The 23437-nt window shown below is 36.6% G+C and overlaps 1 protein-coding gene across 9 annotated transcripts in view; it reads left to right on the forward strand.

The window, feature by feature from the left end:
- The window catches only part of SOX5 (SRY-box transcription factor 5), a 992512-nt gene that overhangs the window by 346487 nt on the left and 622588 nt on the right, over positions 1 to 23437 (forward strand). For 8 of the 9 annotated variants that reach the window (XM_061206370.1, XM_061206379.1, XM_061206380.1 and 5 more), the window contains one exon: positions 2746 to 2806. The exons of the other annotated variant lie outside the window; for it this stretch is intronic. The gene's annotated coding sequence lies outside the window, so the exon portion shown is untranslated. The remainder of the gene's footprint in view (positions 1 to 2745; positions 2807 to 23437) is intronic. 9 annotated transcript variants of the gene reach the window in all.

Below are 23437 nucleotides of genomic sequence, written 5' to 3' on the forward strand. Positions count from 1 at the left end.
TTTAGGCGGTGTTCTGCATCCCCTCTCCTCGTGCACCCCAAAACAATGGTCTCTTGCCTCTTACGCAGTTCTAGACTTTTTCCTGGACTCCCTCCTGGCTAGCTGTGGTGCACTAGCCCTCTTCAGGCTTTGTTCACGCAGCCAACCTCAGTTCTCTCCCTGGGATCTGACCTCTGATTCCGTAGCCTCAGCTCCCAGCCTCCAACCGTCCTGGTGGGTGAGCAGACAAACCTCTTGGGCTGGTGAGTGCTGGTCGGCACTGATCCTCTGTGCGGGAATCCCTCCGCTTTGCCCTCTGCACCCCTGTTGCTGAGCTCTCCTCCATGGCTCCGAAGCTTCCCCTGCACCCTCCCCTCGTTTCCACCAGTTAAGGGGCTTTCCAGTGTGTGGAAACTTTTCCTCCTTCACAGCTCCCTCCCAGAGGTGCAGATCCCATCCCTATTCTTTTGTCTCTGTTTTTTCTTTTTTCTTTTGCCCTACCCAGGTACGTGGGGATTTTCTTGCCTTTGGGAAGTCTGAGGTCTTCTGCCAGCGTTCAGTAGATGTTCTGTAGGAGTTGTTCCACATGTAGATGTATTTCTGATGTATTTGTGGGGCGGAAGATGATCTCCACGTCTTACTCCTCCCCCATCTTGAAGGTCTCCCTCCAGTACAGTCTTGAATAGAAGTGACATGAGTGGACACCCTTGTCTTATTTCTGATCATAGTGGGAAACCAGTCAGTCTTTTACTACTACGTATGATAGTTGTGAGGTTTTTGTAGATGCTCTTTATTAGGCTGAGGAAGTTCCCTTCTATTGCTAGTTTGTTGAATGTTTATATCATGAAAGGGTGTTGGATTTTGTCAAATGCTTTTCAGCATCTACCATATGATCGTATGGTTTTGTCTTTTATTTTATTAGTATGATATGTTACATTATTTGATACTTAGATATTAAACCAACTTTGCATTCCTAGGATAAATCCCACTTAGTCTTGGTGTGTAATTTCTTTTACTATTTTATAGCCTTTAAAAGAATTTAGGTACCCCAGAAACCACCCCAAATTATTGTTTCTTTCAAAAATGAGAAGTCTTACGTAAACTAATAATCAAAAGTTATACAGGTAACCTGGTCCTAGATCATCTCTAAATCTCTGGCTCTAGTATGTTAGATCAATATCCTAGAAGTAGAATTCTGTTACCCTCAGAGTATCATTTTGAAGTCTTGTTTAAAATACTAACCAGAGGGCTTCCCTGGTGGCGCAGTGGTTAAGAATCCGCCTGCCAATGCAGGGGATACGGGTTTGATCCCTGGTCTGGGAAGATCCCACATGCTGTGGAGCAACTAAACCTGTGTGCCACAACTACTGAGCTTGTGCTCTAGAGCCCACGAGCCACAACTACGGAGCCCGCATGCCACAACTACTGAAGCCCGCATGCCTATTACCCATGCTTCGCAACAAGAGAAGCCACCACAATGAGAAGCCCGCACACCACAACGAAGAGTAGCCCCCACTCTCCGTGACTAGAGAAAGCCCGCGTGCAGCAACGAAGACCCAGTGCATCCAAAAATTAATTAATTAATTAATTAACAATACATAAATAAAATAAAATACTAACCACATAATGTGATTGATGGTACACGTAACTGTACCCTCCTAAGGCATAAACGTTATGTAATTTATATTTATACAATTTTAATAATCATGTTTCAAGATCATAAAAGTCATTAACAAATGTTTAAACATTTTGAAACCATTTTGCAACCATAATCATTCTGAGGCTAAAGTTTAAAAAGCTGAGAATAGATAATGAACCTCCCCTTATAAAAAAGAATTCTATATCGATAAATAAATAATAAAATAATGATAATATAGTTACATGTATTGAAAATTTTTTTAATTTTTGGATTTATATCAAGGCTATGAAACCATTTTACAGATCAAGAAAATAAACCTTCAAAGAGGTTAGATAAATTTCTAAAGACATAAAGCTCTTCTGTCATAGGACCAATGCTTAAATCCTAGTCTTTGGGGTCTGGCTCAGATAAAGTGACTAAGTATCAATATGGTGTTTCTGGTTTTGTTTTGCTATTTTTGTTTTTATTGTTTTAACGTAGAAATTATCCAGTGAGTTTGTAAACCCTTTATTCTTATACACCCTAGTATCCTAGTACAATGTAGCACCACGCTTTGGTAAGTGCTAGTCTGTATTTAATAAATTTCAGTGCCCATTAGCCTGTTATCCTTAAAGTATTGTAGTTGTAAGTAAGGTTGCATTATAAGTATATTTTAAGTTAACTGTCATGGACTATAAGAATGGTTAAAATTGTTTCTCTCAATAAAACTGGGCCCAGGGTGATCATAGGCTACGTACATGCACATGTGCTTACATGACTGAATTAATAATATAAAATTTTTAAAAGTGATTTAATTGAAACAGCTTCAAGATAATTGGTTCACATTTTTTTTACATTTCAACTATCATTATATCTTGTCTGTCATTTATGAAAGTTTGTTTTTTGAGTGTTCATTTATTATTCATTCATCAGCTATTAACTGGCATAGTCCTATGAGTCTGATGTTGTATGGCTATGAATCTGGTCTAGAAAAAATTTTAGAATGAAATTACTTAATATTTCTTCCAAAGTTATGTAGTAGAAATCTTAACTCTTTATAATGTTTAATTTTTTTTTTCACCTAAGTATTTTGGAATTACTTTGATTTTTCCCTAAATACTTGTCTTTCTTTGTTATTTTTTTCTTAGAATTGCAAGAAATAGATAATATCAAGGACATCAGGAGTGGGAGAGATTGCAGACTCAGCAGGTCAGAATATTGTGTTATTATCATTTGCTGATCATTCTTTTGTCATTAATTTTGGAGTTCTTGATCTCTTGCCACTTGTTTATTTCTTATCCATGCTTACTTGGTGTGGTCTTCAGTTTTGCAAGTTAAAGACTAAAGCCTTTAGATAATAAGTTCAGCATTTAGGCATTCTCTTTTTAGGATTTGAAGATGAAAAAATAATTTGAAGAGATTTTCAGGAATAGAAGAAGATTTCTTACCTAATATGGTACACAGTTACCCTGATTTCTATTATCCTTTTTAGGGTGTAAACTGTTTTGAAATGAAGACTTTTTGATGACTTTTCCAGAATCAAAACTTTAAAACATATACAATGTTATTAATTATGTAATTGTAGTGGGAGAACACTTGGGTCATGAAAGTCAAGTTTCCTTTCTTTTCTGCCCTGTTCTCTGGGCACAGAGACACCTCTAAAAGCTCTTGATGCTCTTAGAGTCAATCTGTTTACCAACGCTAATTTTAACTACTGAATGTTGACTACCATATGTAAATTGAAGGTTTATTAGTCAAAGGGTCTACTGTGAGCATTTGTCAGCCATTGTGGAAAGTTTAGTGTAAGTCACACCCCTCAGTAAGCTGGATGCAGCCATGCTGGCCTTTGTAGTCCCCATTTCCCTGAGTGTTACCATGAGTGACTGATGGCTCGTGTTCATCTCCTGCTTCAAGGAAGACTACCAGTTGTCTTAAATAGTGATTACAACTCTTGCTACTATTGCTTAGTTATTTCCAGAAGCTTGGGAGTCCTCTCCCTTCCTGTTACCCCTCTAGTGTTACCACTTCCACAACTCTCCTGGAGTTTGACTTAGCTCCTCCACATCCAGGCCTCCTGGAGAGCAATTACCAGTGGGCTTTTCAGGTTCCATCACACAGAGATAAATAGCTTTGTTCTTCAGTCTGATCACCTCTCTTCAAGTGAAATGGCTTATTCAGAAAGGATCTAAGCTTAAAGTTCTTCTGCCAGGATGCTTCAGGGATTTAGTTATTTTCTGGAATTACAGACTAAACAGATTATTATTGTATGAATCTTGAGAGAACACCACTCTCCAGCTTAAAGGAAAGATAATTTCAAGTGTATCTTGATGCATTGCATATACTCGGGTCTCTGCTCTTGGCTAAATTAAGAAAGAGTCCTGCAGAAAGCTGTGTTTAGAATGATATGCCCAAGTAATTGGGTTTGTAAGTATGTCTGCACTGATTCTTGCAGAGTTGAGAACCACTTTTTGGTGATACTTGCATAAAGAGTTTTCTGGTAGTAAACATCTCCCAATTTTCAGTTTATAAATATCATTGAACTAAACATTAAAAAGAAATAAATTGAAGCCAAAAGTAGTGGATTTTCTTGGCATCCAGCTGTATGTATATATTGACGTTAAACTGAATACAGTCGTTTGAGTTTTGCATGTTTGGAAGTAAGATCAAGAAGGAAGAGACCTCATAGATCCCTTATAGTCTTGACGCATAGCAAGAACTTCAGTCTAATCCATCTATTTTACAAACCTACATTGCTTCCCACTGTCACATGAAATATTAGTAACAGAGATTAATCTATGTTGCTTGATATGATGCAGACCCACTGAATTATGTGCCTTACAGGTTATGGAACACAAACAACTCTGCACACAACATTGTACACGCACATAAAAAATACCATCATCATTTGTCATCTTCACCAATTTATATTTGGTAAAGAATACCATTGATACTCATACTTCACTTTAAATTGTATTGATATTTGAAGAACTCAAGAATGTTAAGATTTTTTTTTACTGTTGTTTCTCTGGAGAAGTTCCCTATTCAGCTGGATGAAATGATAAGATGATCATTCATTCATACATACAACAGAAGTTCCTACTCTTCTGGAGTTTTCATTCTAGTGGAGGAAAACATAACATGAGGATTTTAATATATATGTTAATGGGGATGCATACTAAGGAGGAAATAAAGCAGAGTAAATTGAGAATGGTGGGAGACTGTATCCAATACCATGTCTAGGGTAGGCCTTTCTGATAAGGAGAGAACGGAGTACAGACTTGAATGTAGTGAGAGGGAATGATTTAGATATATGGGTGAAGAGAGTTACATTCAGTGGGAAGAACAGGTATAATGAGTGTGCTTGGTATGTTGAAGGAGCGTCAAGAAGGGCACTGTGGCCAGAGAGAGTAAGGAGTGGAGAAGTAAGAGATGAGAAAGGGTAGGATGTGGTGATGACCATTTTATAAGGCCTGGTAGACCATGGCAGAACCTTGACTATTATTCTGAGTGAGATGGGAATCATTCAGGGGGTTTCAGCCAATAAAGGGGCATGATGTGGCTCGCAAGGTTTAAGGATCGCTTGGACTTACAGCTTGGGTAAAACATTAAAAATTTCTTTCTTTATACACAGAATCTAAATTATGAATGAAAATAGACTTTAACAATGATTAGGGCAACATTATCTGATTAAGATTTTGACTGATGATTTTGTTCAGGGAGCTCATGTTAAATAGTAGAGCTATCATTTTTCGTTTTCATGTCTTTAATTTGCAAAATTCTTTTGATTTTGAATCGTGTTCTTCAGTTCTGTATAACTTATTTTTTCATAATAGGCACATTAATGACAAGGGTATGTAATATTTAGAAATTTGTGTATCCAATTAGTTGCTTTGCATAGCTGAATTTCCCATTTGTTTGTCATTTTTAATTTCAACCAAAACTACATAGCCTTGTGTAACTCCATAAACAAGTCATGAATTTTTATCTCCTGGTTGTAAGGGAGAATATTTGAAAATTATGTTGTGGTTTATTGTAATGATCACATGATTGATAAGACTATTTATGAGAAGAAAACACGGAGCAGTTAAAAAAAAAAAACAAACAGCTTCATAGGACTTATAGGGCATGAATTCTGGAACCAGCTCTGAAACTTACCAGGAGGACAACTTGGGGTCTTTAACCTGTGTTTGCCTGCTAAATGACGAACCCTGCTTCTTCCATAAGGAGAATTGCATTGCTACTGTTATCTCTGCAGTTCCTTTACATTTGTTAAACCAATGTGTGCAATGTGTAAATAAAAATTGGTTGAATTAGGAATCACGTTAGAAGTGACCATTTTTAATATAAATGAAAAAATAAGGATATACTATATAAATAACAGAGGAAAATGTTCATATTTATTTTCAGAAAAATTAGGTTATAGAAGGTATCATTGATATTTGGAAGGAAGGGTTGTTTCTAAAATTATTATTACTGTCATGTCAAAGAATCAAAGTGATTATTGAAAAAGGAATTGAGGAGGTGGGAGTGCCTTCTCCTAGCAGTCTTATGGCAGCAGTTTCCAATTGCCCAATAACTGTTTACTAGAAATGTGTCAGACTTTTGAATCAATGCATTAAAAACTATCTTAAAACTATAATTAGGTATATAAGCTTAGATTTTCATTATTTGACTTTTAGAATATTCATGTAATAAATATATATTTTGTTTTCATAAATAAATAAATCTGTTTGCTTATGAATACTTAGTATAATTTTCTTAAAAATTCTTGTTTATTCTAAATTCTTTCCCTTTTAGTCATAAGAATAGGAATCAGGTTTATGTTTAAATGGAGAAATAAGGAAATTGCTCTTTGACACTGTTTTTTGAAGGAGCGGGTATGCAGCCTCAGCTTCACATATGCACCTAAAATTGTTGAATCTGCTGTGATTCCAGTGCCTTTTTTGCTGGGAGGTTCTCTTCTCCTGGAAGGGCCAGTCCCTCCCCCATGCTTAAACCTACTTCCTCTGGCAGTTCCAAAAACGTTGATTCTTCAATTGAGTATCTTCAACTTCTTCTTTATTGGAAACTTTAGTGGTTAAACATGTCAAGTTTCCCCTCTTAAATAGTAAACAAAAACTTCCCTTTGATCTTACTTCTCCCTCCAGCTACCACTCCCTTCATATACGTATTTCCCCAAAGGTTTAACTTACTGTCTCCATTTTCTTTCTTCCTTCTTGCTGGTCAGTCCTCTTCTACTCCTATCCTGCCAACCATTGCTAAGGTCATCAGTTATCTCCATCACACTAAATCCATATGGTAATTGTCAGGCATTATCTTATTTGGCCCTTGAGTTCGTTCAACTGCTTGAATGACTTTCCACTTTCCACTCCAGTTAAAAAAAATTTTTTTTTCTCTTTGCATTTTGCTGAATGAATCTGTCTTGTTCTCCACTGTATCCCTAAAATACTTTTCAAAGTGCTTTGCTTATAGCTTGTGCTAAATGAATTTAGTTTGAAGATCCAAAACCCAATATTATAGTGTGAGATATAATGTCAAAAAGCCTACAAAAGAGCTACAACCTGACGGTCTATGAGGGTTCATAGAAAAGAGAAAGAAAGTTTCATAGACAAAACAGTATTTGAGCTGGATCTTAAAGGATGATTTTCCTAGCAGAGATGTTAGATACTGGTAGGGCTTAACTAGTATATATTTAAGATCCTGGTGTCTTAAGTGTCTTTTTCGGCTTGGGTAAGTTTGGATTCAGCACAGAGTATACAAAAGGGAGATAATGACTGTAAAGTTATGGTGGGCTCTTTACAACATAAAGAAACTTTACAGTTCAAATCTGTAAAGACGACTTTGAATCTCATGCTAGTGATTAGACTTAACAGGACTTGGGGAGCCATTAAAAATTTTTGTTTGTTTTTTAAGGGAACATGGGTGGTGATTAGGTCTATGCCTTGGATTAATTAGTTAATATGCTGGCAGTATGAGGTTGATTGAAAGGGGAGAAGCTAAAAGGGGAAGGTAGGAGGCCATTGTAGTCATTTAAGCAAGAGATCCAGAAAGTCAGGACCAAGATGGTAAAACCTGGGGACAGATAGGGGCAGAAATCCAAAGATGGAATCGTTAGGGTAGACTTTCTGGAGCAATAAGGGATGAATTTTAACGTTAAGTAATTGAAATAAAAGCCATGCAATTCACAGATACAGGAAATAGGAAAAATTAATTGTTTGTGTTTATTTACATATTTTTAATTAGTGGGAGGTATGTGAATTGTTTTGAGAGTCTGTACATTTGAAATACCAGTGTTGATATATCGAAGAAGCATTCCATGCAGAGATTCTGGAACTAGGCAGGGGATTTGAGAATGAAGCTATGTGAGATTAAATTTGATAGCAAAATTTGCCTCCTTGGTGGAAGAGCAATCCAGGCTTAGGAAACACCCTGAAAGACCAACAGTCTGAATGCCATGTGGAATTTTGGAGAAGACCAAATGGAATAGTCAAAGTAGAAGAAACTCTGAAGCTTGAATTGTAGTTTTGCTGCTTGACAAGCTATGTGGTCCTGAAGTAGGCTTTGGTTTATTTATTCATTTATTTATTTTTAATCTCTGCACGAGTCCTGCCTGAGTGGTCTGCAAATCGTAAACACTAAGTGCAGACTCAGTTGGCTCCCTAGAATATAATCATTTCTGGATTATGGAATTTTTTGAAATATTGAAAATTGTTTAGATGTTCCTTCAATCATTGGTTCATTCATTCATTCATTCATTCATATATTCTTACTAAGTCTTAACCTGTGGCAGGCAATCTTTTAATTATATTGCCTGATTTTTCTCCATCCATTCTTGACTAGAATTTTCACCGGTTCAGTTTAGCATATTATTCTCAGTTAGTTATAGGAAAAATACTGATTGATTTAGATCTTGTCCATCTATGGAATCATGCATCCAAATCTCAGACTATGTCTCCTCTTCCTCAGGTTGGTTGGAGGAAGTAATGGAGAGTGTTACTTTTACATTTATAATAATAGGAAATACATTCATTATCCTGATTCCCTTTAGATGATTACAGTAAAATACTTAACTCATAAATGATTTAAATCATCCTCCTTAACAGTAGTTAAACACGCTGGTGTTATAGAGATCTGACAAACATAACTATTATCTTACGACTACTGAGAAGTTTTTGGACAGAAGTGCCAGTTAGAAGAGGGGAGCCCTATCCCTGAATGCTGAATGAGTGCTTGCCTGGGGTGTCCCCAGGAACAGGAGCTGACACAGGTGTTCAGCACAGTTGCTTACTGCTTCCCATCAAGAAGGATGGGGGGTTCTTAGCGCTGCTGGTTTGTGGCACTCAGCATATTTGGCAAGCAGTCAGCCCTGGCTGTGGATTTCCCTGGGGAAAATAAAAGCCACAGGGAAGTCATCAGTGTGACCTTCTGCTGGGTAGTTGGCACATGGCTGCACCACAGGAAGGCTTTCAGTTGTCATTTTCTGAACGGGTAGATATCAGGTGCTGATGGAGGCTCTCCATTCAAGGTGGGAAGTGGAAAATGAGAAAAAATATTGAGCAGAAGCTTACCAAATAATTCCCAGTCATGAAGCTTAACACCAGCTCATCTGCTGATAAAAGGGATATTCTTCTGGGGAGGGGAGAGGGAGTTTCTTTGGTTCTGTAAGCACAATTATAAGCTTTCCTATTTAAGTCTGACCCATCATATTGAAATGCTGTCACTAGTATCATTAGCAAGTAAAGTGTTGATAACATAGTCAAATGCACAGCAGAGTTCTGGCTCTTAAGTGTCTGGACTAACTCCCAATATTAGGAATAGGAGTCAAACTGCCATCACTTTTCCTGTGCTAACAGACGCCCTGCCATTAGCAGTCTGAAGGCAATTTTAATAAAATACATAGCCCTGCTGAGTTGGTCTCAAAAGATAAATAAGCAATGTAGAAAAGAAGCTTTTGTTTAAAAGTAATTATTTAAACTATGCATTACAGGTATTTTTCTTTTACCAGTAAGGCAAATGCTATCAGAATTTCAATAATGATTTGGTGGCACTTATCTAAATAATGTGATATTGTCATTTCAAAGACTTAAAGCATCGCCTTATTTTCCCTTATATACAAAATGGGGGCACATTGGATCCAGGTATCAAGTGCATGTGTTTTACAGTTTATATTACATTTTTTTGTGTGAACAGTGTTGTATTCTTGGACAGATTTATGGAAATGTAACAAGCTGGTGATAGAGTTCTGGGAACTGCAGACTTGACTTCCAAACACAGATTAGAACAGGAGGGCAAAGAACATCTTTTTATTTTTCCTTTGCTGTCAGAAAGGGAATCACATTTCAGTTTTTTAAAAACTCTTTTAATAAGATGCTTATACATAAACCACAGTCACAAGGATGTAATAAATGTGTGCATGTATCAGAGGAGCCAAAGCTTTGTTTGCCAAAAGGTAAAAAAGCTCAGAAAGCTTTTTAAGAGTCTATTTGGAAACCACTGAAATTACCGCCTTTCCTTCCCTTCTTAATAGTGACATACTGGCCTGAGATCCATAATATAGAATTAGCTCTGGCCTTAAGAGTAGGCAGAGTTAGAACTTGTCTACATAAGTGTGACGTGTGGGACATCAGGAAGGCTCCTATTTCTAAGTGCCATCCAGGGGGAAGCAAAGCAGCATGTGCTTTGGAATGAGACAGACCTCAGTTCAAATCCTACTCAAGTCCCAACTCTTTTTTTTTCATGATGTATTATCGTAGGCAAGTTATGCGTCTTCTCTGAGTCTTTGTTTCCTCATCTATAAATTGGGACTAATAACAAAACCAACCTTGTATGATTGTTCCGTGGATGTAATGAGACAATACATGTAAAACATTTAGGATGGTGTCTGGCACAGGGTGAGCACCCGGAGAACGTTTGTTTTTATATTAATGAACTTCTAACACACTTTTATCAGGAAGGTTACATGTTAAATATTGTGCTAGAAACTGAGGTAAATATGTGGATCAATATATGGTCTCCACTTCAAAATTAAAATCTTTAATGCAAGACAGACATTTTAGCAGATAACTCAGATGCTGTGTGCCACTTGTTGTATTGGTATAGGTCTAGTGGACATAAAGGAGGCAGGGCTAGAGAGTTCCCTGATGGCCTAGTGGTTAGGATTCTGGGCTTTCACTGCCGTGGCCTGGGATCAATCCCTGATAGGGGAACTGAGATCCCATAAGCCGCATGGCGCAGCAAAAAAAAAAATGGAGGCAGGGCTTAATCTTGGCCATGGAAAAAATTACTGTAAAATCTTGGTTTATTAAGTTTTCAAAGGAAAGATGCTATGTATTTTCACCCTGAGCCATTGTGATCAAAGCCAACTATTTTTTTCCAAGACTGATTTTTTCCCAGTTCCTTGTTCTTTCTATTCTTCTTCTTTTACATTTGTGTAAACTTTTTCTTTGATTGTTAGCACCGTGGTTAGATGATATCTGTACTCAGAGACAAGAGGTAAACATAAATCAACACTCAAATGCTGCTCAGCATCTCTGCTAAAATGATTTGGGGGAAGAGTTGAAAACAGAGGTTTTATTCTCATACACTGCCAAATGGAATGAAAATTAGTACAAGCCTTTGGACAGGAATTAGGCAATATCTAACAAATCTACATATACACACCATTTGATCCAGCAATCCCATTTTTAGGAATTTATCCTGAAGATACGTCTTTGACAATATGAGGATCACATGCCCAAGTTTAATCATTGTGGCATTGTTTATAATTGTAAAATATTAAAAACTACCTAAATGCTCATGCATAGAATAGTTGAATACATTAGTACGCTATGGAATCTCCACATAATGAGGTACCGTGCAGCTGTAAAAAGAATGAAAGGATACAGAGTAATTTCCAGTCTATACTTCCAAGTGAAAAAAGTGCAGAAAAGTAATACCTAGAATGAAAGGGAAATAAGAAAATACACTTGGATCTGCTAATTGCGGCAAAAAATAGGAAAGATAAGCTGGAAACTCATGAAATTGGTTTTTACTTACAGAGGTTGGGCCCAGCAAATGGGTATTGAGAGAATGAAAATAAGGTAGAAGTGGTGACAGGAGAGCGTGACACTTATCTGAATATCCTTTTTCTTTTGTATAGATCTGACTTTTGGAACTGTGTTAATGTTTGACATACTCAAAAACAAATAATTAATTAAAATGAGCTAGGGTGTTTAGGGAGCCTCACATGAAAACAAAAAATAACAAATTTGATTAATTGTATTCATATGAATTACAAATGAAGGGGGTGGGGGAAAAGAGCTAATTTAAGCAACTTTGCCAAACAGATTTTTGACTTTATACTCTAAGATTTTAAAAAAATGAACTATTGTATTTTCATCAGAAAATTTGCTTCTCACACAATACGGATTAATAATTCTGCTTTTCATGGAGGTGAGAGTTAACATTTCTGAACTGCTTTGAGTATATACTAGGATTGTGGATAATGAGAGCCATTTTCCTACTGTAAAAGAAAGAAAGAGGGCTAGAATGAACCCTGTGATGTTGAATGGAATGAAGTATCAATAAAAACTCATGGTGTGTGTTATAAAGAAATAGTTGTGAGTGTGTGTGTGTGTATGTGTCCATTTATATATTCCCTAGCTCTATCTGCTGAGAGGGCTTAAAAGCAGTAACACCTCAGTACTGATGAGCGCCCCTACTACCTAGATCTTGGTTTCTGAATATCATTCTCCAATAAAAGACACCAAGAACCCTTGTAGAAATGGATGATTCTAGGGCAAGAAGGAAAATTATATGGTGAGAAACTGGAAAACCTTATGGTTCAAGAAAGTAAGGCATGACTAAAAAGAATCGAAACATGCTGAAAGGACACAGGAGCCATTTTGACATGGCTCCCAATGGCCACATCTGGGACATTTGAGCAAGGAAATAATGATAGTAATGGATTATACTCAATGTAGTCCATGATGTTATAAAAAGTGTTGAAAAATAATAAATGAGAGAGAAAGGAAAGCTCTTTTTATAACAGTAGAATACCAATTAATAACTGTAGAAGGAATGTTGGAAATAGAAAATGACCATTTGGTAAACACCACATTAATGACTTTCTCAGGCAAGAATCATGACTGGATGCTAAATTAGTGGTGAAAATATGATGATAAATAGGATACCTACATAGTGTCCAAATATCTCTTCTCAGAATGCTTGTTAATTTCAAAGGAGAAAGTAGCAACTTTACAGTGGAATAACCTGGCAAACACCATCTAAAACAAGTGATCAAAGTTAGTATCACCAATAATGAGACTTACCAGCATCGTGTACCACTGCTGTGACTCACTGAGGAAGGCACAAAAAATCATTTCTGTCATGTTCTTGGCAAAAATGCATGAGTTTTATCATGAGGAAATATCAGACAACTCAAATTGAAGGACATATTACAAAATAACTGGGCAGTACTCTTAAGAAGTGTCAAGGTCATGAAAAACAAAGAAAGACTGAGGAATTGTCCCAAATGGAAAGAGACTAAGAAGACAGGATAACTAAATATTGGCTCATGGTCCAAGAAAAGGACATGAGTGGGACAGTTGTTGAAATTTGAATAAGGTCTGTATATCAGTCAGTTGTTTCAGTTAATTTCTTAGTTTTGCTCATTGTACTGTGGATTTGAAGATGTTAATATGCCAGGAAGCTGGGAACTCCGTACTATTTTTGCATTTTTTTTCTAAGTCTGAAATTATTTCAAAATGAAATGTTAAATTGAAAAATAAAAATTAAAACATGTGCCTTAAATAAGATGTATGTATGTATTACCCATTCTTCTTTATTATCATAAAGGAAAAAGTTTGCTATGTAAGAGGGTAACATCACTGGGCTCTAGGAAGAAAAAAGTCGTAATAGAGTGATATGTATGTTGCGTTGTGAATTGGGTCTTATTCTGTTATCTGCCTCTGGCATACACTGTGTAAGCCTTGAGGGTACTTACTATGCCTTTGTATTTGCTAGTCTATTTGCCAATAAAGTAGGGTTAATGATCTTAGCACTATGGTTTCTAATTAATCACATCAGTGGAGGAGAGCATGTCAAGTACAAAGTCCGACAACTATAATTTTAAGAAGCACTCAAGTGAAGATCAAAATTTAATGCCAGTGAATGACCAAGTATCTTCTGGTAGGTGTAAAACTCCAGATTATTTCCAGGGAGGGAAGATAGAGCTGGTATATTCAGTCCAATGGATGTGTGTGAAGAGATCAATAATCAGATAAAAGCTAGAAAGGAAGTATGGGCACAGTACACAGCATAGCCAGTCAGTGGGTCTCTGAGAGTCTAGATTCTTAAGTTAGAAACAGGGTCTGGTGATGATGAGGAGCTTGATGATGCCAGTGAGGTGGTGGTAGTGCTGCAAATGCTTTGTGACAGCATTAAAGGACTGGAGTGAAGGATCAGTAACAACTTGTGGTTGCACGGAGTTCTGTGTGCCACCATCTTGGTCTCACATACATTCATACTCAAAAATTTAATGCTTAACATAGTTGTAAGATGTAGGTGGAGAGATTGATTTCATTACCTATGTTTTTATAGATGAGGAAACTCAGATTCAGCATTTCCAAAATCCTATAGCTAATAAGTACAGAAAGGATTTGTACTCTGGACCAGAGTGTTCACTAACCTTCTAGCATCAGATAAAATATAGATTTTCCTTCCACACTAGCGCACAATATGGAGTGGAAGTATTTTTGCCAAACTTGGGAATACATAACTCTTCTAGTGCATGTACTCAAGAAGCATCATTGTCAATAGTATTTAACACAGAGATTGTAGGACCTGCCCAGAATCCCAAGAGTTAGTGCCAGAAATAAAATGAGAACTCTAGTTGTCCATAGTCAGGGCAGAGATTATCCTGTTGGCCACATTATGAATTGTCTTCAGTGCAGATAGTTCTTTGATAGTCCAGCACCAACCAGGAAGACTGGAGGTCTGCTTCCCAGGCTGGGTACCACTCACTGGAAGAGGCTGGGTCCAAAGGGGCCTTGAACAGTGGAGTTCTGACGCTCTGTTGAGACATTAATGAGCATTTTGAGCATTATGGTGATTTGAATAAAATTCTGTAGGTTGCTTGAGAATCTTGGGAGTAGAGTTAGAGACCATAGGTCAATTATCTCATCTATGTAGAATGAAAAGCAGTTGAAATCTAGCAGAGGCCTTGGGGTCAATATTCTTAGTGTGTTATCTCATCCAGCACCTGAAACTCTGCCCAGACTTTTAGCTTCGTGAATTACTCGGGACATTGGAGAAGTTCCTTCTGTCCAGTGGCAGTACACTCTTTCCTTTGAAGAATGCTTTGAGTGATGTCAGAGTTTTTATATGACTTTGACATCTGCCAAAAAGGTTATGGTATCTGCTAAGACACACAAATATTGTCCCTATTTATAGTGTGTGTATTGCCATGACAGAAACAGAAATTTTAAAAAAACACTATTAATTCTTTACCATTAGAACAAGAGTTCCTTTTCTATTATGTATATTTGACTTCCAAACCCAGGATTTATTAAAGACTTAATATCAATATATGTTATAAAGACCATATAAAATATAAAATTTAATCTAATCACTAATAATTTAGAGATTAATACAGAATCTAAGAGCTAGATAATGCTTATCTAAGTCACTGATTTTGTAGACAAGGAACTGAGGCTCAGTGAGGTTAAATTTTGCATCATTTTTACAGTTAATAAGTGACAGAGCCAGAAAAAGAACGCAGATTTCTTGATTCCTAGCCCAGCTTTCTTTCCACTATGGCATGATTTCTTATGACACGTATGAGATTAGAACAAAATTATTTTTGTTGAAATGCATGAAACGCGTTGTGGGTCTCTTGATGTTTTGTGGAGGGAGTGAGTTTATTCTATCCTTGATTTTTTTTTTTTGGTTTTACACTACAATTAATAAATGAATAATATTCTCTGTCTACCCCACATTAATAAGGTCCTACTAATTTTTTTTATTTCCAATAATCTGCTGGTATGTTTGGAAAATCCTTTCTTGTCTCAGAATAAATGCATGCATACCTTTGAGTTGCTAGCAGTTGAACTGCTAATCCATTAAGTGACTAATCTGAGAAATCACCTCTCTCGTTAGGTGCCCTGGATCGCAAATGTCTTTTGATAGTACTGCAGTGGTAATGTAGGGATTTGCAACTGGCAGGCAGGAATTGAATTGCCATCATTTGGCTTTAGCAGGAGTTAGAGTCTTGTCTCCAACATAAGCATGAGCCAAGGTACTGTCTCCTTTTTTCTAATTTTAGTTGGAACCATTGGCACCGATCTTACCTAGACAGACTAGTGTTATTTCTACCCAGCACAATCTGCTGGCATGGGCTCCATTCCAAGCCACGCAGTTGAACTTCTCCCCCTGGTTTAGCAAACAGAGAGAGATATGATTGGATGTAGAGGACAGGAGCTTTCACCTTTTTCATTAGAAGCCATCCTTTCAGGCATAGAGATTCTAGGTTTAATTGGTTCAATGTATGACTCAGAGAGAATTGGCTCTTATGATTGAAAATTGCAGTGTGCTTTAATTGTGGGTCATGAAATAATTACTCCAGTGTTTTGGTTCTGGCACATGGATATTGATACATTTAACTGCTCAAGGGTGGGAAGAAAGGTGAGAAGTGATGTCTGCTTACCAGCCCTCACCTGTTCGTTATTGGAGAAGATGAGCTGTGTAATTGTCCTTTCGTGATCTCTAGTCATGGGCACGCATCCCCGATGGCATCTCTCATGACCTCAGTCACACCGGCCATGCTGAGGCTTCCATCTGCACCCCTTTATCAGAACCCTCGGTGAGACCTCTTGAGAGCATCAGCGCTCTCCCTCAGCTAACTCCCATACCATGGAGAGTCAAGAGGGGACATCACAGCCTTTGTAACCTTGACCCTCTGTGCAGCCATACCTGAGCCCTTTCTCTCTACTTCAGTTTGTCATGGGATGTCTGCTGCAAGGCTGATGTCTCACAAAGTGCCATTCGAAAGCAGGCCACATAAACATAGAGGAGTTTATACGATTTCCCATCTCACCCCAACCTACCCTGGACTTGCCCTGCGGGAGCAGGTGTATGGAACCCTCACAGTAGCATTTGAGGTCTCTTCCCCCTGGTGACTCTTCCTTCTAAATTAAAGTGGCCATAACACTCAAACTCTTTCATTATTTCACATAAACAGTGGTTTGCCATATGTAAAAGCAGAAGATTTTTTTCCTCTGGTTGCTTGTGACCCAAATGAGAAAGACTGTACTTGGAATGGGGAGAGTTAACATATGGGGTTATTTCATATATCATCATGCAGGGGACTCAGTGGTAAAGAGAAGAAACACAGACTGTCCTCATGGGGCGCACAGTGAGATCACATAGAGCTTATTAGTTTTTGTTGTTCTTCAAAACAATAGATATAAACATGTCCACAAATAGATTCTAATAAACAACTAGAGAGTATGTTTAAATTTTATGGAAAGGAGGGCTTTGAAGTGTGTGTCACATCGTGAAGATCTGGTTGAAAAATAGCAAATCATTACCAAGGGGATAAGAATTCCATAAATTTACACCACTACTATTCTCTCTCTCCGCCCCCACCCCCCCGCCCCCCCTTCCTTTCTCCTGTAACATTGTTCTGTCCCCTGGTTGGATAGTTGTTTTGGTAGAAGTTCCATGTTCCCTGTCTACCACGTCCCGTTGGCTGACTTTTGCCTACTTTTCAATCACGGATGGGCTGCCCTCTTATAGTGTGATAGCCTGATAAGATTAATAATAATAATGAATAATAATCATAAAACACGTAGACCTTGGTTCATGGTATTAGATGAATTATGTCGTTTAATTATCAGAGCAGCCCTTTGGGAAAGGTATCACTATTATCCTTGTTCTACAGATGAGCAAGCTGATGCAAAGTGAGAGCAGGCAATCCAAAAACACATAAGTGGGCACAACAGGATTTTATCTGACACCAAATTCTGAGTCCCTATCGCTTAGGAATTGTATTCAGTTTCAAGTAACAGAAACCTGAGTGGTGGTGGTTTGAACCAGATAGGAGTTTTTTTATCTTCCGCAATACAAGAGGGTCAGATGCAGTCCAAGCTGCTCTGCCATGCTGCTAGGGATCCAGACTCCCTCCAGTTTTCTCTTCCACCACACTTAGGGTAGATCCTCATTCGAATGCTCACAAGAGACCTGGTACAGCTTTAGTAGGGTAGCTCTATCTCATATCAAGGCAGGAAGTAGGAGAAGCACAAGCAGCAAAGAACAGAAAGGCCGAAGCAGTCAGAGCTGTCGCCTGCCAAGAGGTTTTCACTGAATCTTCCCCCAGCTTCCATTTATATCTCAGGGCTAATAGTAGGATTCTATTTATACATTTAACTGGTCTGCTTTATTATTGGGAAGGGATATTGGGTGGCCAGTTAGCGTTCTCTGCTATGGCTGTTAATCCCCCTGACATACTGCATTTTCCTATAGCATAAGAATAGGAACAGGGAATTTTTAAAATTATTTAAAATAAACCAGAAATTTTTCTTTGTCTAGGGTCTCCTCCATGGTTATGCTTATTAAAACACACACACACACACACACACACACACATAAATGTATGCCTCTTGAATGGAAAGATATCCATCTTCTGATGGGATATTTTCTATAGAATCTTTAGCAAATATTTAGCACACACCTGCTTATAAGGAGATATTAATAATTGGTCTGGAAATGGGGAACTGAGACAACATTACCCAAGTTTAGAGAAACTGTCAAGTGAGTAAACCCTGCCTCCATCTTCCAAAATGCTAATTGACAAACGGTTCATTATTGGGATAGAAATGTTTTCCTGTAGGATAGACCATTCTGAGTTGTATAGGTTCCTCTTCAAGCATGATGAAACAAAAATTGCTAATCAGAGTATTATCCGCAGGAAGCAGTATGCTTTCAACTTCATGAGACTAAAATTCCATGAACTTATTTATTCCTTTATCCCAACGTTTGAATAAAAACAAGAGGTTTGCATTTAAGCAGTGAGAGAGTATTGGTTGAAGACTACAGTAAAATATAGTGGATTTTTTTTTACCTGATCCACTTTTCTTTGACAAAAACTTACCTGTGTCTTCTCTGCTACCTCAGTTTCTTCCTTTAGAAAATGCTGTCATATACATAGGATTTATCTGTGGAGTTTATGTCAGTAAGATGTATTACAAAAGAAGGATAATTCACAGGAATTCTGACTAACTCAATGCTAACGGCACGTTATTCTGTTTTTACACGTCTGTAGTACACAGTTATTGTTTTATTATGTCATTGTGAATGTGGTTAATATATATATTGTTTTGATAACAAATTGATCTTCAACTGCTTTATATATAAGAATCATGTGCTTCAAAGCAGGTAGTACAAAGCTGGGCCAAACCAAATAAATACTTATCAGTGGCTTTATGTATGAAAAATATGTAAACAATTAGGTTGACTACACTCACTCCAGGCTATTTCTTGGGAGTTTTAGGTTTGTTCTTAATAAATTCCTAACATCAGTGTTTTCTAATTGATTGAGGATGTTGGTTAATTGAATTCTTTTTAAGCAAGGATTTATAGACTTTTAACGTTGAAATCAATTGCATATATTCTCGTCAAATTTGGCTTAGCTCCACAAGAGGAAATTTGGGCAATCGTGAATATAGACTAGAGACATAAGCAGTTAGGATCATTTAGGTGTATAACTTCCTTTCTTACTCATTAACTGTTTTTAATTTTAATTGGGCAGGTATATTGCATTCTTCTCTTTCCTTTTTTAATGATAAATTTGCCAAAGATTATTATATGCATAAAGTAAATATATATGATAAAGCTAATTAGTATAAAATCTTTTGCTCTAATTATTTTACTATTTCATGTGAAAGTATTAAATGGGCCTAAATTAGCTGAATAGTTGTCTTAGTTCCTCTTAGTTTATATGTTGAAATTATGGCCTTAGACCATTACTAAGAATTTTTCAGCAACAGGAAGTGAGTTGAATTTTTAAAAATTGGTGATTATGAACAAGTTGGTGACTTCCAGAAATGTGAATTTACTTGTTTTGGAAAGATGACTATTTTAGTATAGAATTTCACATGATAATCAGTATTCATGATCTGATCACATACATATTTTAGTGTTGTTTTCCATAAAACAATTTACTGTATACTGCAACTGTAGATAACTGATTTGAGTTTTAGAGATAAGGTTCACTTAATTTTTGTAATCGCCCAAAACATAGTATTGAAGCCTATACCATGCCCATTTCTAATGCCAGCCCTTCAATATAGCTGAATCTTGCCATAAAGTCTACTATCTAAGGAATCTCAATCTTTCTTTCTATTCTGTGAACTCCTATAGTTGACAAAAAAGATTTCTAAAAAGATAATTGTATTGATTAATTCAGTTTCTGGGTTGGGCATAAGGTGTAAATTGGAGATTACCCATAGAAATTGAATACAAAGAGAAAATCATTTTAAGTCTTTTTTTTTTTTTTTTTTTTGAGGGTATTGAATGAAGCTGAACTCCTAAAAGCTTTCCAGCCTCACAGAGCTTCAGTAAACTTCTAATGGAGTCCTGAATGCCAGCTCTATTTTTGTTGCTTATACAGTAGGTGGGAAACCTTTAACTAGTAGGATGAGTCTTTGTTTTCATTTCCACTGAAAAACTCATGGACTAACACTTAGGGACTTCTAATATCTTAGAAAAAGTTTTCTGGTATAACATAGTATATAGATATTTATACATAGTATATTTATACAAGTTTAAGTATATATTGATATATTGTTCCTGAAGTACAAGTATACATTTTTATATAAATATATTTAACCAAACCCTATTTTTATCTATGTGTATGCATATACAAGCAGATCTCTCCACATGTGTATGTATAGTGTCCATATTTATTATATATTAGTTAGCCTGTTAAGTGTTTCATCAGATAATAGGTTCTCTAATGCAGAAACTGTTTTATCCACATTCCATCACTCCCAACAGAGTGGAATACAGTGTCTTTTACACAATGGATGATAAATTAGTGGTTGTAGTGAATGGTGACCAAAAGAATAGACATTTAATCAGAGAAAAATGTACTGTTTGATTTTGATACAGGTACATGGGAAAGATGTCACTTAAAGATAGTCCCCTTAATTGTCAATTAGAACTATTTTATTCTTATCTACTTAGGTGGAAGCTAAGCTCTGCCGCTTTTATATAGTTTTACTTGCAATTGTGAACATGTAGAACCACATGAGGCCATCAATCAATCAGTAGAGAGATGAGGGCCCAACAGAATTATTTCTGTAGGTGGCCAAATTTTTCAATCAAGGACAGCTGAAAGGTCATGATTAAAACAGTGATTTTCCTGAAATTGTAAGTAACTGTTAGTGACTGTTTTGCACAAAGATGTCAAAACTACTTTTTTCCTCTGAAAAGGAAAATTATAAGTTCTTGAAGACGTTGGCAGTTTTCCAAATTTCACTTGCACTACTGTAATGTATTTTAATTACTGCACTTGAGTCAGTTTCTTTAAAAATATGAGGCAAAAATAAGGAAGGTAGTGTGATAGTAAGTGTACAGAGAATATAAACAATAGGCATCTAATGCCTACCTGATAGGTGCATACTCATTACTCAGCATTTGCCAAGGAGTAGGACTTAACACTTTTTACCCAAGGAGTGTGCATAGCATTAATTCATAATTCTATACAGAGATGAGGAATGATACCACTGTGTATTTTAATTAGAATATGGCAGTGATATTTGAGATATTTAAGTAATTTGCTTCACGTAGATCTGTTAGCAAAGGCAGCCAAGGATAGAAAATGTTGTTAGTGATTTCTGCAGGTGGCCCTTTATTCTCTGAGTCAGAATTGACTCCAGTCCCTGGGTAGTGGCAGGGAGGACTAACTGCTGGTTGTCATCATCTTTCGAATGAGGTGCGGACATGAAGTCCTGACCATTTGTAGTCATTAAAGATTCCTCAGAACCTTTGTAGCAGAAAGGGTTTTAACCACAGTGTCCTGGTCAGTTTCCAAATCTGGTAATTGTATTCTGCCTTCTAATGTCTTCCTGCAGGTTCTGTTTTTGTTTATTTGTTTGTTTGGGGCTTTTATTGTTATTGTTGCTTGCATATATGGAGCTGTAGTCTTTGGGGGGGTGCCTCTCTCCTTGGTTTTAAGCTATACCAGAATAGAACTGAAGAGTTTTGTTAGATGCATATTATTTCAGCCTGCATTAATGATTTGTGTTCCATCCTTTTACACTCTGTTTTAGTTTAATTTTTTAAGAGACACATATAAAAGAACAAATGAAAAGGAATAGTGGCATGAGGAGCAACAAATATGGTGATAGACGTGGGCTGCTCTTTGAGATACGGTCCAAATGTACCTCCTTTACCTTGGAGGAGAACTCTGGAAGGCAGAGAAGATGAATGACACTTGCTGGGTTTGAGGAGGGAATCACAAGAGAATATGAGAAGTGTTAGTTCACTTAGAATTAAAAACTGGTAAAGTTCCATTTGAGCCCAAGAATGACATGGTTCATTTCCATGTTAAATGTCAATCTTTTCTTCCCATTGATAAGCATGTTAAATTTGGATTTGTAAGGCAGAAGGATATGTATCTGACTTTAAGAGCAATATTTTGATATGTCATAATTTTGATGGCCATGTTTTGAATTAGATATTTCACTCATGATCATTTTTCATAATCTACAAGAAGATAAAATTCTATCAAATCAACATTTATTGGATGCCATCCATATTAAAAGAACTGCATTAGATGTATTACTCTTGAAGATATTTTATTTGGTCCAAAAAACACTGTACCAAGTATTCATCCTATTACGTCCCTACTGGGTTGAAAGTGATTTTTTTTTTTTTTTTTAGTTTTGTTGTTATTTTATTTATTCAGCAAGGAAAATGATAAAACAAAATTCAGAGTAATTTCGTTCTAACCCAAGCATAAATTTCATCCATTAATCTCAAAACCTACCCTGCCAACAGCATTATATAGTACAAAAAGCATAAGCTCATGTGTCAAAAGAGCTGTTTTTTAATGCTGGCTCTTACAAAGTCTATGATTTCCAAATGGATAAGTTCCTTAACTTCCTTGTCTCAGTTTTTTCATTGTGAATAGGAATGATTGTAATATTTTTGACCTACCTACTGAAACAGTTTTTTCCAAATGGAAGAAAATACATTCTCTTTTGAAGTAATCTCTCATCTACAATATAGTACTTTCCTCACTAATATTATTATTTTTTAAAAAATTTTATTGAAGTATAGTTGATTTACAATGTTGTGTTAATTTCTGCTGTACAGCAAAGTGACTCAGTTATACATATATATATTCTTTTTTCATATTCTTGTCCATTATGGTTTATCATAGGATAATGAATATAGTTCCCTGTGTTATACAGTAGGACCTTGTTGTTTATACCTCACTAATATTTCATCTTTCATCAGATTGGTCTTACATATACTCCTCAATTAGAAATTACTCTTCATAGATTTTCTGGAATCTTAGTTTAAGATTAAAGCTATTCTGGGTTCTGTATGGTGAAGCGTTTCTCTTCTGCAATGTCACAGCCTCTGAAATGTTCTCTTCCCAATACTGGATAGTTTTGCTTTTTCTCTGATTCCTCTTCTTACCATATCTAGGGCACATAAACAAATGAAAGACTTTAATACTTCCTTGCCATGCCAAGTTAATCTGAAAATATCTGTACCTGACCGAATCAGAGCCCAGTTGTCATTGGGAGTGCAGAAGGCTTGAAAACTTGAGTATCAGAGTAAATCACCCGG

Source organism: Eubalaena glacialis, chromosome 11, assembly GCF_028564815.1.
Source record: "Eubalaena glacialis isolate mEubGla1 chromosome 11, mEubGla1.1.hap2.+ XY, whole genome shotgun sequence".
In the NCBI taxonomy this organism is placed as follows: Eukaryota; Metazoa; Chordata; class Mammalia; order Artiodactyla; family Balaenidae; genus Eubalaena; species Eubalaena glacialis.